The following is a 25,300-nucleotide window of genomic DNA, read 5'->3' on the forward strand; positions in this document are numbered from 1 at the left end:
ATCACACTGGTCTCATAGACTAGACGTAACATAGTAAACATAAATCCGGAGAGAATTACAATAATATGTTAGTTTGAAATGCATGTCCTTGCCAGTATAATTAAAGCACAGCTCTATTGCCACCCATAATTCAATAGACTCTAAAGTAGTTCATTAGGAAGCAAAGCACAAATCACCTTGTGATGAATATTAACAAATTGATTGATGCACAATAATATTGAGAGCCACTTTACATCAAATGTGTGGATTAAGATTCGAACACACAACCTACTGTACCCATCCACCCCGAGTGACCAACCAACCAACAACCCTCCTTTCCTTTTTTTTAAATCTACGGGATTGGCGGGACGGTTGAGCTAACGTAGGCTAATGTGATTAGAATGAGGTTTTAAATAACAAGAACATTTCCCAGGACATAGACATATCTGATATGGGCAGAAAGCTTAACTTCTTGTTAATCTAACGGCACTGTCCAATTTACAGTAGCTATTACAGTGAAATAGTACCATGCTATTGTTTGAGGAGAGTGCACAATTTTGAACATGAAAAGTTATTAACAAACAAATTAGACACATTTGGGCAGTGTTGATACAACATTTTGAACATAAATGCAACAGTTCATTGGCTCAATCTAAAACTTTGCACATACACTGCAGCCATCTAGTGGCCAAAATGTTAATTGCAACTGGGCTGGGATAATACATTATGGCCTTAATACAAAATAAAATAAAACATCTTTGCATTATCTTTTACCAGATCTATTGTGTTATATTGTCCTACATTCCTTTCACATTTCCACAAACTTCAAAGTGTTTCCTTCCAAATGGTACCAAAATATGGTAAAAGTCTAACATCCGAAAAGTGGATAATGGAACAATAATTCTAACATAAAGAATTTGGGGAACGGTCAGTGGGGAGATGTGGAAAAGTAATGTCATATTGTCTTTCATTTTGTGATGTCATTAAAAATTGTATGGACGAAGTACTGTAATTTGGGAAGGATACCCCTTTTATCTGTCAAGTTTCCATCCAATACGTTGTCTATGTGTTATGAACATTTATGAATGTATTTTTGTTAAGATAGGAATATGATTTTAGGAGTCATAAGAGATAACTTCTAATCATATCCTTTGCACATTAACAAGCATTAAAATGACTGGCTAAGAATTGGCTAAGCATTGACATACCAGACCAGAACATTGCCAGCTTCACACAATAGTGTGCAAAGCTGTCATCAAGGCAAAGGATGGCTACTTTGAAGAATCTCTAATCTCAAATATATTTAGATTTGTTTAACACTTTTTTGGTTGCTACATGACTCCATGTGTGGTATTTCATAGTTTTGATGTATCCACTATTATTCTACAAGGTATAACATAGTACAAATAAAGAAAAACCCCAGAATGAGTAGGTGTGTCCAAACTTTTGACTGAAACTATATATCATATAGTGTTAATTCTGGAGATGGTTACCCTTTAAACAAACTCTTCCGTGGTGCCACAAATTCCTAATGGGTTCATTGTTACATGATTAATTTAATAGGGTAACAATTAAACATAGTTAATGGTTTAAATAAATAATAGTCATCAGATTAATGAAAGTAAAGTCAAAACACTTGTGACAAATTTTTCAAAAAAAGTGAGGTGTCATTCACCAGTTGGGATATCTTGAGTGTTCTGCCCTGGAATGTAATGCCTTCAAAGGGACTTCGATAAACTAATGGGCACCAGGTTTGAGGTACTGTACTAACAAAAAATGTATTGGACAACATTTTCATGTTCCTTTGTAAATGTTAAACCTTGAGGATGCTCCATGACAGAGTTTGATATAGCTATTGCCACCATTATACTTCTAATAGCATCAACAACAAAAATGGCCGAACTTCAAATGCTGTGATTTACCGTATCAAAAGCTTTCTGAAAATCCCAAAATAAGATAACAGGGAAGTCATCCAATAGATCACAATACTCAACCAAATCTAACACCAGCCTCAAAGTATTAGATATATGGCACCCTTTCATAAACCCTGATTGAAATTCACCAATCAGATCATTCAGGCCCGACTAACCTTTGCACAAAGATTGAGGCTATAGTTTTGTAGTAGTTATTGAAGAGTGTGATTGGACACCAATTATCAATAATTAAGAGATGCTGGTGTGGTTTACGTACAGTATGGGTAATAACCCTTTGCTTCAGAGAAGCAGTTCTCCCTTCTTCATAGCCTCCTTAAAACCTGTTCAGGATACCACGGTTTACTGCCCCTTCTGGAGGATTAGGGTACCCATATAAAACAGGAAAAAAATTTCAAAAGTTGCTAATATATGCATATAAAAAATATTATCGAATAGAAAACACTCTAACGCTTCTAAAATCGTTTAAATTTTGTCTCTATGTAAAGCAGAAGTGTCAGGGCATGCATTCTCCCAAAGTGTCTCTTGTAATGGAAAAAGTTGGCACCACTTTGACGTCATCGTATACGCACTTACCAAGCAGTTACAAGCCTGGGAAGAGTCTGTATGTGTTCAGCGGGAAGCCTGCTTCCAATGAGGCGTGTAACTGTGAGAATCGCGCGCTCACGAGACTTTGAGCGGGCCGAAAGGTCTCGGTCACGCCAAAAAACAGTGCACCTATTTGCGCGCTCTGCACATTTTCTCTCTTTCCCTCAGGATCGATTAAAAGACGTGTGTGTTTCGCTTCGTCCTCACAATTGCTGTAGACCTTTATAACATGTTAAAGCTTAATTATGAACATAGTTTGACAAGTTTACTCGACATATGATATATATTTTCGACGTTTTGGTGCGCACCCACTTCAATTTTGCCTACATTTAGACCAAAAACAGGCTATTTTGAGAACCGAAAGACGCAGACTTGAAAACTGAACGCTAATTTGGTGAGTATAATCCCTTCCAGTTCTTCTGATGGAAGAACAGCAAAGGTAAGGGAATATTTATGTGTTAATTTTGGGTTTCTGTTGACTCCAAGATAGAGGAGTCATTATGCTAATGTGAGAGCGCCGACTCCCTATTATAGCCTAGTAAACGCAAATGTAATGTTATAAATAAAAGTAACACAGCGTTTGCATTTAGAAGAAGTGTATCTTCCTATACATATGTAAAACATGCATATTTAGTCAAAGTTTATGATGTGTATTCCTTGTTAGCTGACGTTATCTGCCGGAGCTATTTAATTTCTCCGGACATTTTAGTAGCATTTTTTGAACGATGCATCATTGTAAACAGAGATTTATGGATATATATAGCATATTATTGAAAAAAATGAATGTACTGTGTAACATGTTATAGTACTGTCATCTGATGAAGATTTCAAAAGGTTAGTGAAATGATTTTTCTTTTAATCCTGCATTTGTTGATTGCATATTTTTTCCTACTTGGCTATGCTAATGAGCTATGTCTGCGGTGGTGGTTTGACATAAATATGTGCTATGTTTTCGCCGTAAAACATTTTAGAAATCTGACTTGCTGGCTAGATAAACAACTTGTTTATCTTTCATTTGAGCTATTTTACTTGTTAATGTGTGGAGGTTAAATATTTTTAGGAATATTTTTGCGCATTGTGCGTTATGGTAATGAGCTTGAGCTGTAGTCACGCTACAAGCACAGGAATATAACCCCCTAACAAGTTAAAGGGTAAGTAAAATGTTGCTATTTCTTCAGAGAAGGTTTTGAAAAATTCAGCTATTAGTCCATCACAGCCTGGAGTTTATTTTTATTTTTAATTGAGCAATCCCATATTTGTCACGCCTTGGTCATTATATTTTGTGTTTTTGGTATATGTTTGGGTAAGCCAGGGTGTGACATGGGTTTATATGTTGTGTTTCGTATTGGGGTTTGTAGTAATTGGGATTGTGTTGATTAGGGGTGTGTCTAGTTAGGCTTGGCTGCCTGGGGCGATTCTCAATCAGAGTCAGGTGCATGTCGTTGTCTCTGATTGAGAACCGTATTTAGACAGCCTGACTTTCGCGTTGTATTTTGTGGGTGTTTGTTCCTGTCTTAGTGTTGTAGTCACCAGATAGGCTGTAATAGGTTTCACGTTTCGTTTGTTGTTTTCATATACAGTTATTTCATGTACCGCAATTATTTTCATTAAAGTCATGAGTAACCTACACGCTGCATTTCGGTCTGACTCTCTTCTTACAACAGACGAACGACGTTACAGAAACACCCACCACCACTCACAGACCGAGCAGCGTGTGAACTGGCAGGAGTTAAAGGACAACGTTATGGACAGCAGAAGCATGGATTATACGACGTGGGAAGAAATCGACAGGTGGGCGGCCGACCCAGAGAGAGTGCAGGCGCCCGCCTGGGATTCCATACAGCAATGCGAAGAGGGCTATAGACGTATGGAGTCAAAAAGGAAAGCACAGCTATACAGAGCGAAAACCGAAAGTAACGGGGAAAGCGCAGAGAGAGAGTGGCTGAGTCAGGAGTCAGACCTGAGCCTACTCTCCCTGTTAATCGTGAAGAGCAGTTGCAGTGGGAAAGGCTGCACCATTTGGAGATTTTGACATGGGAGGAGGAATTAGACGGAAAAGGACCCTGGGCGCAGCCGGGAGAATATCGCCGTCCCAAGGAGGAAATAGAAGCAGCTAAAGCGGAGAGGCGCAGGTATGAGGAGGCAGCACGGCGACGCGGTTGGAAATCGGAAAGTCACCCCAAAAAATGTATTGGGGGGGGCTAGAAGGGAGAATAGTTATGCCAGGTAGGAGACCTGCGCATACTCCCTGTGCTCACCGTTGGGCTAGAGAGACCGGGCAAGCACCGTGTTATGCTATGGAGTGCACGGTGTTTCCAATGTGGGTGCAGAGCCCGGTGCGGCACATACCAGCTCTTCCTATTGGCCGGGCTAGAGTGGGCATCGAGCCAGGTAAGCTTGGGCAGGCTCGGTGCTCAAGAGCTCCAGTGCGCCTGCACCGTCCGGTCTATCCAGAGCCACCTCTACACTCCAGTCCTCCGGTAGCAGCTCCCCGCACCAGGCTTCCTGTGCGTGTCCTCGCGCCAGTACCACCAGTTCCAGCACCACGCACCAGGCCTCCAGTGCGCCTCGCCTGTTCAGCGCAGCCAGCGCTTTTCTCCTCTCCTGCGCTGTTGGAGTCTCCCGCCTGTTTAGCACAGCCAGAGCCCTTCTCCTCTCCTGCGCTGTTGGAGTCTCCCGCCTGTTTAGCACAGCCAGAGCCTTTCTCCTCTCCTGCGCTGCCGGAGTCTCCAGTCTGCCCAGCGCCGCCAGTGCTCCCAGTCTGCCCAGCTCCGCGAGTGCTCCCAGTCTGCCCAGCGCGGCCAGTGCTCCCAGTCTGCCCAGCTCCGCCAGTGCTCCCAGTCTGTCCAGCTCCACCAGTGCTCCCAGTCTGCCCAGCGCCGCCAGTGCTCCCAGTCTGCCCAGCGCCGCCAGTGCTCCCAGTCGGCCCAGCCCCGCCAGTCTGCCCAGCGCCCCCAGTCTGCCCAGCACCGCCAGTCTGCCCAGCGCCGCCAGTCGGCCCAGCGTCGCCAGTCTGCCAGGATCCGCCAGAAGTGCCAGTCTGCCAAGATCCGCCAGATCGGCCAGACAACCTGAATCATCCAGTTCCACCAGCCAGCCAGGATTTACCGGAGCCTACTACCTGCCTGAGCTTCCTCTCAGTACTGAGCTTCCTCTCAGTACTGAGCTTCCTCTCAGTACCGGGCTTCCCCTCAGTACCAGGCTTCCCCTCAGTACCAGGCTTCCCCTCAGTCCCGGGCTGCTTCGGTCCCGAGCTGCCCCTCTGTCCCGAGCTGCCCCTCTGTCCTGAGATGCCCCTCTGTCCTGAGACGCCCCTCTGTCCTGAGCTGCCCCTCAGTCCCGAGCTGCCCCTCAGTCCCGGGCTGCCCCTCTGTCCTGAGCTGCCCCTCTGTCCCGAGCTGCCCCGCTATCCCGGGCTGCCCCTCTGTCCCGAGCTGCCCCTCTGTCCTGAGCTGCCCCTCTGTCCCAAGCTGCCCCTCGGTCCCGAGCTGCCCCTCTGTCCCGAGCTGCCCCTCAATTATGTGGGGATCTGGGTGAGGACTATTAGGCCATGGTCGGCGGAGAAGGTGGATTATCCCAGGACGCGAAGGGGAGGAACTAGGACATTTATGGAGTGGGGTCCACGTCCCGAGCCAGAACCGCCACCATGGACAGACGCCCACCCGGACCCTCCCTATGCTCTTGAGGTGCGTCCCGGAGTCCGCACCTTAGGGGGGTTCTGTCACGCCTTGGTCATTATATTTTGTGTTTTTGGTATATGTTTGGGTAAGCCAGGGTGTGACATGGGTTTATATGTTGTGTTTCGTATTGGGGTTTGTAGTAATTGGGATTGTGTTGATTAGGGGTGTGTCTATTTAGGCTTGGCTGCCTGGGGCGATTCTCAATCAGAGTCAGGTGCTTGTCGTTGTCTCTGATTGAGAACCGTATTTAGACAGCCTGACTTTCGCGTTGTATTTTGTGGGTGTTTGTTCCTGTCTTAGTGTTGTAGTCACCAGATAGGCTGTAATAGGTTTCACGTTTCGTTTGTTGTTTTCATATAGTTATTTCATGTACCGCGATTATTTTCATTAAAGTCATGAGTAACCTACACGCTGCATTTCGGTCTGACTCTCTTCTTACAACAGACAAACAACGTTACAATATTGGATGTCCATACTGGCTAAATCTTGACAACAAGACAAGACTGAATTCTTCACTAACCGAGTTAACATTATTTATAGAATCAAGGAGATCCTTAGAGTCACTCTAACTGTTTTCTAAGGAGTACAGATTCTCATAAAACTTAGTGGTAGGGTTTGATGACAACTCTCTATCCTCAGAGGTTACCCCATTTAATCTTACATTTCCAAAGTGTGTTGAGTTCTCCTCTCCTCTTTTCCAAATGAAAATGATTTACTGTTCTTTTCACCTTTTTCAAGTCATTATCTTGTGGAACTTATGACGGCTCCTCCAGCCTTTTTAAAAACGTATCTAGTTGATTATTCTATTTAGCTTTCTCATTAAGATCAAGATGCCCAATCTCTGTGATATCAGCAAATTTCTTCGAGAGCTCAGCTACCTCACATGTCCTTCAAGCAAGCAAGCTGTTTCCCATAAGTAATACAGGCTGAGCAGATTTTAAATTTCAGCACTTCCAAATATTTCTCGTATTCTGCATTAGAGGAAGTTACATTCCAATAAACAGAAATTAGATTATTATTCTTAGATTATTATTAGATTATTAAATGTTTAAATCATCATGTAAAAACAATTAGATATTCAATTTCCAATAATCACCAGAATATTTATTATCATCATTACTGCACATTCTTACAGTCAGCCATATGACTTTATGATCCATCAGGACTGAATGCAATATTTTTACCTCTACAGTGTTGGGCTCAAGGCTGTCACTCACAAGTCCATTCTTGATTGTAATGAACAATCTCTATTACTCCATGTGTACTGTTTATCTCCAGGGTTTTTAACTCTCCATATGTCAATTAACTCCAACTTAGCAAAAATTCACCAATTTGTTCACACCAATGTTAGGCCTATAGGGAAATCTTTCAGTCTCATTATAATAAACCATATTAATATCCCCACCAACTAAACTCAGCAAAAAAAAGAAACGTCCCTTTTTCAGGACCCTGTCTTTCAAAGATAATTCGTAAAAATCAAAATAACTTCACAGATCTTCATTGTAAAGGGTTTAAACACTGTTCCTCACGCTTGTTCAATGAACCATAAACAATTAGTGAACATGCACATGTGGAACGGTCGTTAAGACACAAACAGCTTACAGACGGTAGGCAATTAAGGTCACAGTTGTGAAAATTTAGGACATTAAAGAGGCCTTTCCACTGACTCTGAAAAACACCAAAAGAAAGATGCCCAGGGTCCCTGCTCATCTGCGTGAACGTGTCATAGGCAGGCTGCAAGGAGGCATGAGGACTGCAGACGTGGTCAGGGCAATAAATTGAAATGTCCGTACTGTGAGACGTCTATGACAGCACTACAGGGAGACAGGACGGCCAGCTGATCATCCTTGCATTGCCAGACTATGTGTTTTTTTTTATTTTTTTATTTGACCTTTATTTAACCAGGCAAGTCAGTTAAGAAAATATTCTTATTTTCAATGACAGCCTGGGAACAGTGCCTGTTCAGGGGCAGAACGACAGATTTGTACCATGTCAGCTCGGGGGTTTGAACTCGCAACCTTCCGGTTACTAGTCCAAAGCTCTAACCACTAGGCTACGCTGCCGCCCCGTGTAACAGTACCTGCACAGGATCGGTACATATGAACATCACACCTGCGGGACATATAGTGGATGGCAATAACAACTGCCCGAGTTACATCAGGAATGCACAATCCCTCCATCAGTGCTCAGCCTGTCCACAATAGGCTGAGAGAGGCTGGACTGAGGGCTTGTAGGCCTGTTGTATGGCAGGTCCTCACCGACAACGTTGCCTATGGGCACAAACCCACCGTCGCTGGACCAGACAGGCCTGGCAAAAAGTGCTCTTCACTGACGAGTTGTGGTTTTGTCTCACCAGGGGTGATGGTTGGATTCGAGTTTAACATCGAAGGAATGAGCGTTACACTGAGGCCTGTACTCTGGAGCAGGATCGATTTGGAGGTGGAGGGTCCGTTATGGTCTGGGGCGATGTGTCACAGCATCATCTGACTGAGCTTGTTGTCATTGCAGGCAATCTCAATGCTGTGCGTTACAGGGAAGACATTCTCCTCCCTCATGTAGTACCCTTCCTGCAGGCTCATCCTGACATGACCCTCCAGCATGACAATGCCACCAGCCATACTGCTCGTTCTGTGCGTGATTTCCAGCAAGACAGGAATGTCAGTCTTCTGCCATGGCCAGCGAAGAGCCCAGATCTCCCCCCAGGAATGTCCGGGAACTTGCAGGTGCCTTGGTGGAAGAGTGGGGTAACATCTCACAGCAAGAACTGGTAAATCTGGTGCAGTCCATGAGGAGGAGATGCACTGCAGTTCTTAATGCAGCTGGTGGCCACACCAGATACTGACTGTTACTTTTGATTTTGACCCCCCTTGGTTCAGGGACACATTATCACATTTCTGTTAGTCACATGTCTGTGGAAATTGTTCAGTTTATGTCTCAGTTATGTTCATACAAATATTTACACATGCTAAGTTTGCTGAAAAGAAATGCAGTTGACAGTGAGAGGACATTTCTTTTTTTGCTGAGTTTTATAATCTGACTGCATGGATATTTTCCCAGAAGACTTAAGAATTTCCTAATTTTCCTCTAGACATAAGTCATTTGGAGGACTAGAACAGTATCCATATACATTACACAACTAAAATAATCTGTCCATGTGGTTGTTGACCGCTACCAGCCAATGTCTATCGGTATCTATTTGTGTAAACAAAAATGTACCTTTGAAATTGTGTGCTAAAATTGCAACCCCAGCTGAATGATTAGTCCCGTGAGCCAAGAAAATGTCACTGCCCCACAGATTTAAAAAAAATTATAGTCCTCTTTGCATGAATGTGTCTCTTGAACGAATACAAGATCTGTGTTGCAGTCCTCACAAAAAACTTTCCTCTTCAACAGGTTTTGTACGCCCCTGGCATTGATTGACATAAACTTCAAGTCCATATATACAAAATAGAAAGGAAAATTCAGCCTCTCCATGAAAATGTGCTTCATAAATGTATTAATATAAGTCTTAACTTGTAAACCATAACACCACAATTCAATACTACTCAGTTTTTTGTGGGGGAAGGGGCTACCTTGTAAGGCTTCTGGTGGAGCAAATCACCCCAGTTCAAAGGTTATTTCTACAATACTGCATAAAAATCAGCATGAGTACTTTCCCTAAACTGCATGTGATTATTCAGATCTATGGCACAAAAATAAGCTTTCCACTTTGTGATATGCTAACACACACACTGTCACACACAGACACACACACAATTCAGATGTGAGGCCTGAAGTCAACTTCTTGCAGCTTCCAACCAGAGCACACAGAAGCGAGGATGCCACTCAAATAACATTGTTCAGCTAAATAGCCAAAGCAGTCTTCTAAAAATAGGGCACACAGCTGAAGGCTCTGGGGGATAAAGCACACGCCTTGAAAACTATGTGCTATCACAAATTACAGAATATTCCTGATACAGTTCAACAACAGGGATGAATGAAAACAATGAATGGCTCGAAACATACATACGCACACAGGCGATGCTGAGCTGAGATCCAGCACCTTACGGGTCCAAAGAGAAGTAGGATAGAAAGTAGAATAAAATACTAACCTTAATCGTAACCCTAACCCTAGATTGGTAATACATTTGTACTTACAACAGTAACCCTAGCCCTATCTTCATGGCTTCATCCCGTTTCATCCCTAACCATAACCCTAACCCTAATCTTGGCACAAATCTAACTCTGACCTAGGCACGCTAACCCTTACCCCCACCTTTGAATTCTCAATTTAACCTCTGCATATGCACACACACACACACACACACACACACACACACACACACACACACACACACACACACACACACACACACACACACACACACACACACACACACACACACACACACACACACACACACACACACACACACACACACACACACACACACACACACACACACACACACACACACACACACAGACACAGACACAGACACAGACACATTTTAACTATAGACTGAACCGCCTAGAGGGGCAGGTTCAACACGATCTGTGATCCCATTTCCTTTTTCCTCATGAAGCCACAAGGGTGTGTGGATGCAGCACCCGTATCATTTTTCTCTTTCTGAGTCACCATGAATCAAAGGAATGGCTAATGATGGCATCAAGAACAGAGCTATGATGGGATGCTCCAGTTAGCTGAATAACCAGGCCTGATTTCCAAGGGAGAAAATGAACCTTCCTAGAAAAGTACTTCTGTGAGACACTCTTATATACAGTGCTTTAAGAAAGTATTTAGACCCCTTGACTTTTTCCACATTTTATTACGTTAAAGCCTTATTCTATAATTGATTTGATAGTTGTTTCCCCTCATCAATCTACACACAATACCCTATAATGACAAAGCAAAAACAGATTTTTAGAATTTTTGCAAATGTATTAAATATAGAAAACATAAATATCACATTTACACACGTAAGTATTCAGACTCTTTACTCAGTACTTTGTTGAAGCACCTTTGGCAGTGATTACAGCCTCAAGTCTCCTTGGGTATGACGCTACAAGTCTGGCACACCTGTATTTGGGGTGTATCTCCCATTCTTCTCTGCAGATCCTCTCAAGCTCTGTCAGGTTGGATGGGGAGCGTCGCTACACAGCTATTTTTAGGTCTCAGCAGAGATGATTGAGCGGGTTCAAGTCCGGGCTCTGGCTGGGACACTCAAGGACATTCAGAGACTTGTCCCGAAGCCACTCCTGCGTTGTCTTGGCTGTGTGCTTAGGGTCGCTGTCCTGTTGGAAGGTGAACCTTTGCCCCAGTCTGAGGTTTTCATCAAGGATCTCTCTGTACTTTGCTCCGTTCATCTTTCCCTCTATCCTGACTAGTCTCCCAGTCCCTGCCGCTGAAAAACATCCCCACAGCATGATGCTGCCACCACCATGCTTCACCATAGGGATGGTGCCAGGTTTCTTCCAGACGTGAAGCTTGGCATTCAGGTCAAATAGTTCAATATTGGTTTCTTCAGACCAGATCATCATGTTTATCATGGTCTGAGAGTCCTTTAGGTGCCTTTTAGCAAACTCCAAGCGGCCTGTCATGTGCCTTTTACTGAGGAGTAGATTCCGCCTCACCACTCTATTATAAAGGCTTGATTGCTGGAGTGCGGCAGAGATGGTTGTCCTTCTGAGCGCTGTCAGAGTGACAATGGGGTTCTTGCAAGGCCCTTCTCCCCGATTGCTCAGTTTGGCCGGGCGGCCAGCTCTAGGAAGAGTCTTGGATGGTTTCAAACTTCTTCCATTTAAGAATGATGGAGGCCACTTTGTTCTTGGGGGCCGTCAATGCTGTAGACATTTTTGGTACCCTTCCCCAGATCTGTGCCTCGACACAATCCTTTCTCAGAGCTCTTTGACAATTATTTCGATTGATGAGGAAAAATCGTAATTTTATCCATTTAAAAATAAGGCTGTAACTTAATAAAATGTGGAAAAGGTCAAGGGGCCTGAATACTTTCCTAATGCCCTGTAAACCATCCTAGGAATGGTTTAGATCCACATCAATTCATGGAAACTAGAGTAAGGAAATTGTAACGTTATGGTGGTCCGAGATTGAATTTGAATGATTGAAATTATTAGATAATTAAAAGTAGTAGGCTTCTCTACCTGGAAACAACATTACATACATTTAAAAATAAAGCCTGGAAGCTTATTTCCATTGTGGTCTTCATTATGCCAGTGAGATGGCAGGTGAGCAAGACTGACACTTCACATGCACTCAATGCAATTAAAAACAACAACTGTACCCATTTACAACAATATTGATTGCACAGAGGTGCCCCTTTAAGAGTCACCTCGTGAAAAAATATCCCTTAATTTAATCAAACTGACATGTTAGTTCTAAGGTATTTATTTTGTGACACATTAAAGCTGTTCTCTGATGACAGAGTTTTCACGTAGCTTGGTAATGTCACGTTCTGACCTTAGTTCCTTTGTTTTGTCTTTTGTTTTAGTATGGTCAGGGCGTGAGTTGGGTGGGTTGTCTATGTTAGTTTGTCTATGATTTTCTATTTCTGTGTTTGACCTGGTATGGTTCTCAATCAGAGGCAGCTGTCAATCGTTGTCCCTGATTGAGAACCATATTTAGGTTTTCCATTGTGTTTTGTGGGTGGTTGTTTTCAGTCTTTGTGTGTCTGCCCCAGACAGAACTGTTCCGGTTGTTTCTTTGTTGTTTTGTTATTCAGTGTTCAGTTTACTTTATTAAAAATATGAACATGTACCACGCTGCGCATTGGTCCTCACCTTCTTCTTCCCACGACAGCCGTTACAGAACCACCCACCAACAAAGGACCAAGCAGCGTGGTAACGGGCAGCAGCAGCAGCAGCAACAGCAGCGAGATCTGGACTATATTACAACATGGGAAGAAATAGAGAGGTGGTTGGTCGACTCAGGTAGAGTGCCGGAGCCGTCTGGGATTCTCTGGAACAGTGTGAGGAGGGTTACTGGAGAATGGAGTTGGCACGGCGGTCTAGGAAGCCCGAGAGGCAGCCCCAAAAATGTATTGGGGGAGGGACACGGGGAGTATGGCGAAGTCAGGTAGTAGACCTGCGGCAACTTCCTGTGCTTACCGGAAAGAGAGGGACCGGGCAGGCACCATGTTATTTCGTGAGGCGCACAGTGTCCCCGGTGCGTGTGCATAGCCCGGTGCGGTACATTGCAGCGCCTCGTATCGGCCGGGCTAGAGTGGGCATCGAGCCAGGTGCCATGAAGCCGGCTCAGCGCATCTGGTCTCCACTGCGTCTCCTCAGGCCGGTGTACATGGCAACAGCCCTACGCATAGTTTCCCCGGTTCGCCAGCACAGCCCAGTGGCCTGGCTACAGGGAGCATTCAGCCAGGTAGGATTGGGCAGGCTCGGTGCTCGAGACCTCCAGTGCGCCTTCACGGTCCGGTCTATCCGGTGCCACCTCCATGCACCAGCCCTCCGGTGGCAGCCCCCCCGCACCAGGCTGTCTCTACGTCTCCTTCCTACAGGTCCTCTCACCTGTCCAGCACTGCCAGAGCCTGCACTTCCGGAGTCTCCCGCCTGTCTGGCGCTTCCGGAGTCTCCCGCCTGTCCAGGCGCTTCCGGAGTCTCCCGCCTGTCCGGCGCTTCCGGAGTCTCCCGCCTGTTCGGCTCTGCCGGAGTCTCTCGTCCGTGGCTTGGGTCCTCAGTCCGGGGTCGGCGGCGAGGGTCGCCGCGTTAAAGAGGCTACGGAGGTGGGTAGAGAGGCGGAGAAGGACTATGGTGGAGTGGGGTCCACGTCCCGCGCCACCGCGGACAGACACCCACCCAGACCCTCCCCTATAGGTTTAGGTTTTGCGTCCGGAGTCCGCACCTTTGGGGGGGGGGGGGGGTACTGTCACGTTCTGACCTTAGTTCCTTTGTTTTGTCTTTCGTTTTAATTTGGTCAGGGCGTGAGTTGAGTGGGTTGTCTATGTTAGTTTGTCTATGATTTTCTATTTCTGTGTTTGGCTTGGTATGGTATGGTTCTCAATCAGAGGCAACTGTCAATCTTTGTCCCTGATTGAGAACCATATTTAGGTAGCCTGTTTTTTTCCATTGTGTTTTGTGGGTGGTTGTTTTCAGTCTTTGTGTGTCCACACCAGACAGAACTGTTCCGGTTGTTTCTTTGTTGTTTTGTTATTCAGTGTTCAGTTTACTTTATTAAAAAGATGAACACGTACCACGCTGCGCATTGGTCCTCACCTTCTTCCACCACAGACGATCGTTACAGGTAAGCTGTTCCACATAATGATTAATTATACAACACCCAGAAAAGAGTTTCTAGGTGAAATCGGGTCTGCTATATTCCTTCCTGTCCTGTAGACTCCCATGCATCCCTGAACACTTGCATGATATAGGAATGTCTGGATAGTGAATTCTCCATTTTGCATTAATATGTTTCTGGACATTTCCCGGACCGTGCACATCACATAAATTCTCAACTGAGAGGCACTTGCCTCTCTATTTCTTCATGTGTTAGAAGAGATGCCCAGGGGGGAAAAGCAAACTCTCAATGTCTCCTTATTTATCCTGTTTTCAGGTTTGTAACAATTATAAGCATGGTTTCGCTTTCAAGAGAGAACTTGCTTATCTAAACTGTGATGAGTTTTCTGGTAATTTTGAAAAACTAGTGAGATTTTCTCATTCGTATGATTGTTGCCAAGCTGAGCTAGCTAGCAAGATGGTGTTTCAGATCATTTGAATTTTTGTTCTAAACATATTGGCTCTTTAATTTAGTTTTAATAATTTGTTTTAACTAACAATGGCTCTTATTAAGTGTATTTACATGATACTACAAATACTAATGATATGGCTCTTATTAAGTGTATTTACATGATACTACATATGAACCACACTAATGATATGTATAATAGAAGTTTTCGTTTTATATAATGCATGCTAATTGCTAGCTGCTAACGTTACCTAGCTCAGTGCTTGGTGCTACCTAGCCTTTTTTTGGTGATTGCCGAGGAAGGCATATATCGACGTTCTCAGGACTTTTACAAGCGTCCAAAATCGCCATCTATATCTTGTGATGAGCCTAAGCTGTTCATGTGTTTATGTTACATTTAATACACAGGCCTCTTCTATAAATTGTTTGTACTGTTGTACAAGCTGTTGTTGCATTTGCACACCACCATCTTAGTGATAAACTAGCTAACACTGGCTAGCTAACTTACTAACTAGCTAGCTAACTAAACCGGTTTAAACCCTGATGTGTCATACACACCTAGCAAGACATACGTTTTTGCATAGGTAATTAGCTAGTAGATTCTTCTAGAGATTGTTGAATTGAGCTGTAACATTTACACAAATGTAATACTTTTGCATTCTCCCACAGATTTACTTCCCCGAACAATATGTCTGTGCGATGTCACAGAGCACGGACACATCGCCTGACGTCCTCAGAGATGGTCTAGAATGGTTATATGTTGTACAAAATGTTATCTCGGTGGTGTTCATTCAAACACTGAAAAAGAGTGATACTCTCAAACGTATGCATTATGCTCTTTTTACATACGATAGACGCTGGCCTGGCCACCAAAACGACATCAAATTGACCTTGTGCAGATTCTTGCGCCACATATTACTCTCAGGTTTACCTGAGACCATAGGGGACACAGTCTTGGAGAAACATGCAAATGGTCATCAGAGGAAAAAGGGTAAGTCTTTTTGTAAAAGTAGTTTCTGAATAACACTAGGTTTATTACTCCTGGTCCTTGGAATACAAAGTGTATACATGGCCCTATTACATGTTTGAAGTTATATATTTGAGCCGAGAAGAGTAGAATGAAAACAGGTGTTGAATTCCACCCACCTGGTCATAGTCCCATTAATCACCAATTGCTGTACTTTGTTGGAACACTAATTGCCACTGTATCAGAACTGCATGAACTATTTTACTGAAAATAACAGTAATCATGAGCTAGGTACACATTTTGAAAAAAAATCAGTTTTCTACTTAGGTCCAAATATTCTGTAGCTCTGTTCTGTATCATGCAAATGTTTTGTAGCAGATCTTGTTGGATGTATCATGTTTTCAAAACTTGTATTTCACAGCAGATCTTGTTTGATTATCATGACCTTTCGGTAGGTGTTTGTGGGTGATACATTGAGTGCACGTAGCTAAAGGCATCCACCAGGTGGATGGTATTCGACTATTGTTTTCACAATAGTCCAATAATACCAACAATCTCAGTAATTTCACAAGATATCAAACACTGTTTGGGGGAACTACAATCAAGTTAAGAGTGAAATATGTCGAAGGTTGGAATTCCCCTTTCCTATCTCTCAATCTCGGGCTTTAAAGGGGCAATCAGCAGTTGCTACACATTTTAGGACTTATAAATGAATGTTATGTATCCATTGATTCTTGAATAAAATGACTTCTAAATGCCTCACGAGCTCAGTTCAACTGTTGCACCACATCAGAATCCCAGATATAAGCTAGTTTAACTCCAATGACTGTTAACAAAGTAAATGTAAACAAACACTATATAGCTTGGTTAAAGCTATAATGTTGATATCATGGATGGTCAGTCCTTGCGTCCATAGATCTCTCTATGAATTTGAGAGTTATTACATTTTTATATCCCTCAGATTTTTACCAAAACAGGGACGGGGAAAACGCGTGATTATTGTTTCTACTACTGATTTCTGCTTTAAAGTGAAGTTCAGACTTCATATGATTTATATGAATATGCATGACTTGCGACTGATGCATTTGTTTACTGTGTTCTATTGTTTTCCTTGTTTTTTTGGTTCTATTGTAGATACACAGTTGAGAGTGCTTGCAGAAGAGGAGAAACACATTTGGACAGGATTCATGTGGACCTGATTAGCGATGAGGAGAATGGCCTGCAAAACCGCAAACCAGTATGATTCATCAAGCCCCAGTACTTCCGGAGTGAGGTGTTCACTGCCCTTTGTCATGAACTACAGAGCTGCTTGAAGAGGGACCAGAGGTACTTGGGAAGGCACACCGCACTGATCATTTCTGGGGATTTTTCATCAACGCAACCTATCAACACTATAGTAACTCCAATGGAGGCTCGCACTGGGCCAAGCTGGATGACTCCTGTCGGTAAATTTTCTTGATTATTTTGAAAACCCTTTTGTGTATCTTAGAATTTTGAATAGACTTGTGCATATTCCTCCATATGAGGTATACACCACACCCCCCTTTAACCCATGTTAGCAGGTAAGTGTAACAGTATAGCTTCCGTCCCTCTCTTCACCCCAACATGGGCTCGAACCAGGGACCCTCTGCACACATAAAAATCAAAAAATCAAATCAAAATCAAATGTATTTATATAGCCCTTTGTACATCAGCTGATATCTCAAAGTGCTGTACAGAAACCCATCCTAAAACCCCAAACAGCAAGCAATGCAGGTGTTGAAGCATGGTGGCTAGGAAAAACTCCCTAGAGAAGCTGGGACTGGGGACAGCAAGGAGTCATCATGCCAGGTAGTCCTGAGGCATGGTCCTAGGGCTCAGGTCTTCAGAGCGAAAGAGAAAGAAAGAGAGAATTAGAAAAAGAGAGATCAGGGTCCAGAGTAACGCAGAGGTCCTTCACAGTTTTATTTGAGACGAATGTACAAGCATTAAGATTAATTGTTAGATTGAACAGAAGATCTGTGTTTCTTGGGACCTAGAACAAGCATCTCTGTTTTGTCCGAGTTTAAAAGTAGAAAGTTTGCAGGCATCCACTTCCTTATGTCTGAAACACAGGCTTCTAGCTAGGGCAATTTTGGGGCTTCACCATGTTTCATTGAAATGTACAGCTGTGTGTCATCCGCATAGCAGTGCAAGTTAACATTATGTTTTTGAATGACATCCCCAAGAGGTAAAATATGTAGTGAAAGCAATAGTGGTCCTAAAACGGAACCTTGAGGAACACCGAAATTTACAGTTGATTTGTCAGAGGACAAACCATTCACAGAGACAAACTGATATCTTTCCGACAGATAAGATCTAAACCAGGCCAGAACTTGTCCGTGTAGACCAATGTGGGTTTCCAATCTCTCCAAAAAAAATGTGGTGATCGATGGCATCAAAAGCAGCACTAAGGTCTAGGAGCACGAGGACAGATGCAGAGCCTCGGTCTGATGCCATTAAAAGGTGATTTACCACCTTCACAAGTGCAGTCTCAGTGCTATGATGGGTTCTAAAACCAGACTGAAGCATTCCGTATATATTGTTTGTCTTCAGGAAGGCAGTGAGTTTCTGCGCAACTGTCATGTTTTGTCATTGATTATCATGTCTTGTCCCTGTGCTTCCCCTTCTATTCGTTTCCCTCTGCTGGTCTTATTAGGTTCTTTCCCTCTTTCTATCCCTCTCTCTCCCCCTCCCTCTCTCACTCTCTCGCTCTCTCTTCTCTCTATCGTTCCGTTCCTGCTCCCAGCTGTTCCTATTCCCCTAATCAATCATTTAGTCTTCCCACACCTGTTCCCGATCCTTTTCCCTGATTAGAGTCCCTATTTCTCTCCTTGTTTTCCGTTCCTGCCCTGTCGGATCCTTGTCTATATTCACCGTGCTGTGTCTATGTATTGCCCTGTCGTGTCGTGTTTCCCTCAGATGCTGCATGGTGAGCAGGTGTCTGAGTCTGCTAGGTTCAAGTGCCTTCCCGAGGCAACCTGCAGTTCTTGATCAAGTCTCCAGTCTGTTCTCGTCTTTACGAGTAGTATTATGCTTTTTGTTTTGTAAAGTATCTTTACTGGATTAAAGACTCTGTTTTCGCCAAGTCGCTTTTGGGTCCTCATTCACCAGCATAACAGAAGGATCCGACCAAGGAATGGACCCAGCGACTACAGATGCTCGTAACACTGCCGTCGAGATCCAAGGAGCCATGCTCGGCAGACACGAGCAGGAATTGTCTGCTGCTCGCCATGCCGTGGAGAACCTGGCCGCTCAGGTTTCCGACCTCTCTGGACAGTTCCAGAGTCTTCGTCTCGTGCCACCTGTTACTTCCTGGCCTGCCGAGCCTCCGGAACCTAGGGTTAATAACCCACCTTGCTACTCCGGGCAGCCCACGGAGTGCCGCTCCTTTCTCACCCAGTGTGATATTGTGTTCTCTCTCCAACCCAACACATACTCTAGCGAGAGAGCTCGGGTTGCTTACGTCATTTCACTCCTTACTGGCCGGGCTCGAGAGTGGGGCACAGCTATCTGGGAGGCAAGGGCTGATTGTTCTAACAATTACCAGAACTTTAAAGAGGAGATGATTCGGGTTTTTGACCGTTCAGTTTTTGGTAGGGAGGCTTCTAGGGCCCTGGCTTCCCTATGCCAAGGTGATCGATCCATAACGGATTACTCTATAGAGTTTCGCACTCTTGCTGCCTCTAGTGACTGGAACGAGCCGGCGCTGCTCGCTCGTTTTCTGGAGGGACTCCACGCAGTGGTCAAAGATGAGATTCTCTCTCGGGAGGTTCCTTCCAGTGTGGACTCTTTGATTGCTCTCGCCATCCTCATAGAACGACGGGTAGATCTTCGTCACCAAGCTCGTGGAAGAGAGCTCGCGTCAACGGTGTTTCCCTGCTCCGCATCGCAACCATCTCCCTCCTCTGGCTCAGAGACTGAGCCCATGCAGCTGGGAGGTATTCGCATCTCGACCAAGGAGAGGGAACGGAGGATCACCAACCGCCTGTGCCTCTATTGCGGATTTGATGGACATTTTGTCAATTCATGTCCAGTAAAAGGCCAGAGCTCATCAGTAAGCGGAGGGCTACTGGTGAGCGCTACTACTCAGGTCTCTTCATCTAGATCATGTACTACTATGTCGGTCCATCTACGCTGGACCGGTTCGGGTGCTACATGCAGTGCCTTGATTGACTCTGGGGCTGAGGGTTGTTTCATGGACGAAGCATGGGCTCGGAAACATGACATTCCTTTCAGACAGTTAGACAAGCCTACGCCCATGTTTGCCTTAGATGGTAGTCATCTTCCCAGTATCAGATTTGAGACACTACCTTTAACTCTCACAGTATCTGGTAACCACAGTGAGACTATTTCTTTTTTGATTTTTCGTTCACCTTTTACACCTGTTGTTTTGGGTCATCCCTGGCTAGTATGTCATAATCCTTCTATTAATTGGTCTAGTAATTCTATCCTATCCTGGAACGTTTCTTGTCATGTGAAGTGTTTAATGTCTGCCATCCCTCCCATTTCTTCTGTCCCCACTTCTCAGGAGGAACCTGGCGATTTGACAGGAGTGCCGGAGGAATATCATTATCTGCGCACGGTCTTCAGTCGGTCCCGAGCCAACTCCCTTCCTCCTCACCGGTCGTATGATTGTAGTATTGATCTCCTTCCGGGGACCACTCCTCCTCGGGGTAGACTATACTCTCTGTCGGCTCCCGAACGTAAGGCTCTCGAGGATTATTTATCTGTGTCTCTTGACGCCGGTACCATAGTGCCTTCTTCCTCTCCGGCCGGGCGGGGTTCTTTTTGTTAAGAAGAAGGACGGTACTCTGCGCCCCTGCGTGGATTATCGAGGGCTGAATGACATAACGGTTAAGAATCGTTATCCGCTTCCCCTTATGTCATCAGCCTTCGAGATTCTGCAGGGAGCCAGGTGCTTTACTAAGTTGGACCTTCGTAACGCTTACCATCTCGTGCGCATCAGAGAGGGGGACGAGTGGAAAACGGCGTTTAACACTCCGTTAGGGCATTTTGAGTACCGGGTTCTGCCGTTTGGTCTCGCCAATGCGCCAGCTGTTTTTCAGGCATTAGTTAATGATGTTCTGAGAGACATGCTGAACATCTTTGTTTTTGTCTATCTTGACGATATCCTGATTTTTTCACCGTCACTCGAGATTCATGTTCAGCACGTTCGACGTGTTCTACAGCGCCTTTTAGAGAATTGTCTCTACGTAAAGGCTGAGAAGTGCTCTTTTCATGTCTCCTCCGTTACTTTTCTCGGTTCCGTTATTTCCGCTGAAGGCATTCAGATGGATTCCGCTAAGGTCCAAGCTGTCAGTGATTGGCCCGTTCCAAGGTCACGTGTCGAGTTGCAGCGCTTTTTAGGTTTCGCTAATTTCTATCGGCGTTTCATTCGTAATTTCGGTCAAGTTGCTGCCCCTCTCACAGCTCTTACTTCTGTCAAGACGTGTTTTAAGTGGTCCGGTTCCGCCCAGGGAGCTTTTGATCTTCTAAAAGAACGTTTTACGTCCGCTCCTATCCTCGTTACTCCTGACGTCACTAGACAATTCATTGTCGAGGTTGACGCTTCAGAGGTAGGCGTGGGAGCCATTCTATCCCAGCGCTTCCAGTCTGACGATAAGGTTCATCCTTGCGCTTATTTTTCTCATCGCCTGTCGCCATCTGAGCGCAACTATGATGTGGGTAACCGTGAACTGCTCGCCATCCGCTTAGCCCTAGGCGAATGGCGACAGTGGTTGGAGGGGCGACCGTTCCTTTTGTCGTTTGGACAGACCATAAGAACCTTGAGTACATCCGTTCTGCCAAACGACTTAATGCCCGTCAAGCTCGTTGGGCGTTGTTTTTCGCTCGTTTCGAGTTTGTGATTTCTTACCGTCCGGGTAGCAAAAACACCAAGCCTGATGCCTTATCCCGTCTGTTTAGTTCTTCTGTGGCTTCTACTGATCCCGAGGGGATTCTTCCTTATGGGCGTGTTGTCGGGTTGACAGTCTGGGGAATTGAAAGACAGGTTAAGCAAGCACTCACGCACACTGCGTCGCGCGCGCTTGTCCTAGTAACCTCCTTTTCGTTCCTGTTTCCACTCGTCTGGCTGTTCTTCAGTGGGCTCACTCTGCCAAGTTAGCTGGTCATCCCGGTGTTCGAGGCACTCTTGCGTCTATTCGCCAGCGCTTTTGGCGGCCGACTCAGGAGCGTGACACGCGCCGTTTCGTGGCTGCTTGTTCGGACTGCGCGCAGACTAAGTCGGGTAACTCTCCTCCTGCCGGTCGTCTCAGACCGCTCCCCATTCCTTCTCGACCATGGTCTCACATCGCCCTAGACTTCATTACCGGTCTGCCTTTGTCTGCGGGGAAGACTGTGATTCTTACGGTTGTCGATAGGTTCTCTAAGGCGGCACATTTCATTCCCCTCGCTAAACTTCCTTCCGCTAAGGAGACGGCACAAATCATTATCGAGAATGTGTTCAGAATTCATGGCCTCCCGTTAGACGCCGTTTCAGACAGAGGCCCGCAATTCACGTCACAGTTTTGGAGGGAGTTCTGTCGTTTGATTGGTGCGTCCGTCAGTCTCTCTTCCGGGTTTCATCCCCAGTCTAACGGTCAAGCAGAGAGGGCCAATCAGACGATTGGTCGCATACTACGCAGCCTTTCTTTCAGAAACCCTGCGTCTTGGGCAGAACAGCTCCCCTGGGCAGAATACGCTCACAACTCGCTTCCTTCGTCTGCTACCGGGTTATCTCCGTTTCAGAGTAGTCTGGGTTACCAGCCTCCTCTGTTCTCATCCCAGCTTGCCGAGTCCAGCGTTCCCTCCGCTCAGCGTTTGTCCAACGTTGTGAGCGCACCTGGAGGAGGGTGAGGTCTGCACTTTGCCGTTACAGGGCACAGACTGTGAGAGCCGCCAATAAACGCAGGATTAAGAGTCAAAGGTATTGTTGCGGCCAGAGAGTGTGGCTTTCCACTCGCAACCTTCCTCTTACGACAGCTTCTCGTAAGTTGACTCCGCGGTTCATTGGTCCGTTCCGTGTCTCCCAGGTCGTCAATCCTGTCGCTGTGCGACTGCTTCTTCCGCGACATCTTCGTCGCGTCCATCCTGTCTTCCATGTCTCCTGTGTCAAGCCCTTTCTTCGCACCCCCGTTCGTCTTCCCTCCCTCCCTCCCGTCCTTGTCGAGAGCGCACCTATTTACAAGGTACGTAAGATCATGGACATGCGTTCTCGGGGACGGGGTCACCAATACTTAGTGGATTGGGAGGGTTACGGTCCTGAGGAGAGGAGTTGGGTTCCGTCTCGGGACGTGCTGGACCGTTCGCTTATTGATGATTTCCTCCGTTGCCGCCAGGGTTCCTCCTCGAGTGCGCCAGGAGGCGCTCGGTGAGTGGGGGTACTGTCATGTTTTGTCATTGATTATCATGTCTTGTCCCTGTGCTTCCCCTTCTATTCGTTTCCCTCTGCTGGTCTTATTAGGTTCTTTCCCTCTTTCTATCCCTCTCTCTCCCCCTCCCTCTCTCACTCTCTCGCTCTCTCTTCTCTCTATCGTTCTGTTCCTGCTCCCAGCTGTTCCTATTCCCCTAATCAATCATTTAGTCTTCCCACACCTGTTCCCGATCCTTTTCCCTGATTAGAGTCCCTATTTCTCTCCTTGTTTTCCGTTCCTGCCCTGTCGGATCCTTGTCTATATTCACCGTGCTGTGTCTATGTATTGCCCTGTCGTGTCGTGTTTCCCTCAGATGCTGCGTGGTGAGCAGGTGTCTGAGTCTGCTAGGTTCAAGTGCCTTCCCGAGGCAACCTGCAGTTCTTGATCAAGTCTCCAGTCTGTTCTCGTCTTTACGAGTAGTATTATGCTTTTTGTTTTGTAAAGTATCTTTACTGGATTAAAGACTCTGTTTTCGCCAAGTCGCTTTTGGGTCCTCATTCACCAGCATAACAGCAACAGCCTTTTCTAAACATTTTGAGAGGAATGGAAGATTCAATATAGTTTTTTATATTTTCTGGGTCAAGGTTTGGCTTTTTCAAGAGAGGCTTTATTACTGCCACTTTTAGTGAGTTTGGTACACATCCATCCGGTGGATAGAGAGCCGTTTATTATGTTCAACATAGGAGGGCCAAGCACAGGAAGCAGCTCTTTCAGTAGTTTAGTTGGAATAGGGTCCAGTATGCAGCTTGAAGGTTTAGAGGCCATGATTATTTTCATCATTGTGTCAAGAGATATAGTACTAAAACACTTGAGTGTCTCTCTTGATACTAGGTCCTGGCAGAGTTGTGCAGACAGGGGGCTGGCCAGAGAGTGATTGCCTCCACAGGCCATCAGGGCCTCTGTAGCAGCCTCTAGACTCCCACAAAGGGTGATTAAGTGCATCCGCAGCCTGGTGTTGGTCCAGATCAGTGATTTCAGACGTACACAGGGAGGCAAGCGGAACAGCATGAGTATGCCAGTGGGAAGCAGCATTCTTAGCAGCAGCATCACCAGTAACAAAACAAGAGCAAACCAATGAAACGTACAGCCTTGTAGGGCTCAACAGCAACAATACAAAAACAAGATCCCACACAACACAGGTGGAAAAAAAGCTGCCTAAAGCATGTTGTGGTTAATGAGTTATTCTGGCATGTAAGTGGCGCCTCGCTGTTAAATTTATATGAACCTACATTTCTAATAGTGAACCTAATAGTGAAATAATTGAAAGTGTGAAATTATTGTTACACAACCCGTGGGAGGAAGCACAAACCACGTAGGTGGAAATAGGTTCTACATTCCTGGGTTAAATGTTTATTATTGAGAGACTTGGTGATAGGTTTAGGGCCAAATTCCAAGTATAAACGCCAATTGTTGATTATTGTGTGAGCCTTGGTGATAGGACTTAGGGCGAAATTCCAAGTATAAACTCTTGATTGTTGAGATTATTCTGATAAGATATTCTGTCATTGTTCTATGTATCACATGGTATGACTGGATGGTGGGACATTAAACCAGGAGTTAGTTATAAACGATATAAAACCAGGAGTTAGTTATAGACGATATAAAACCAGGAGTTAGTTATAAACTATATAAAACCAGGAGTTAGTTATAAACGATATAAAACCAGGAGTTAGTTATAAACGATATAAAACCAGGAGTTAGTTATAAACGATATAAAACCAGGAGTTAGTTATAAACGATATAAAACCAGGAGTTAGTTATAAACGATATAAAACCAGGAGTTAGTTATAAACTATATAAAACCAGGAGTTAGTTATAAACGATATAAAACCAGGAGTTAGTTATAAACGATATAAAACCAGGAGTTAGTTATAAACGATATAAAACCAGGGGTTAGTTATAAATGATGTAAAACCAGGAGTTAGTTATAAACGATATAAAAACAGGAGTCAGTTATAAACGATATAAAACCAGGAGTTAGTTATAAACGATATAAAACCAGGAGTTAGTTATAAACGATATAAAACCAG

Source organism: Oncorhynchus gorbuscha, linkage group LG03 (genome assembly GCF_021184085.1).
Source record: "Oncorhynchus gorbuscha isolate QuinsamMale2020 ecotype Even-year linkage group LG03, OgorEven_v1.0, whole genome shotgun sequence".
NCBI classification, from domain to species: domain Eukaryota; kingdom Metazoa; phylum Chordata; class Actinopteri; order Salmoniformes; family Salmonidae; genus Oncorhynchus; species Oncorhynchus gorbuscha.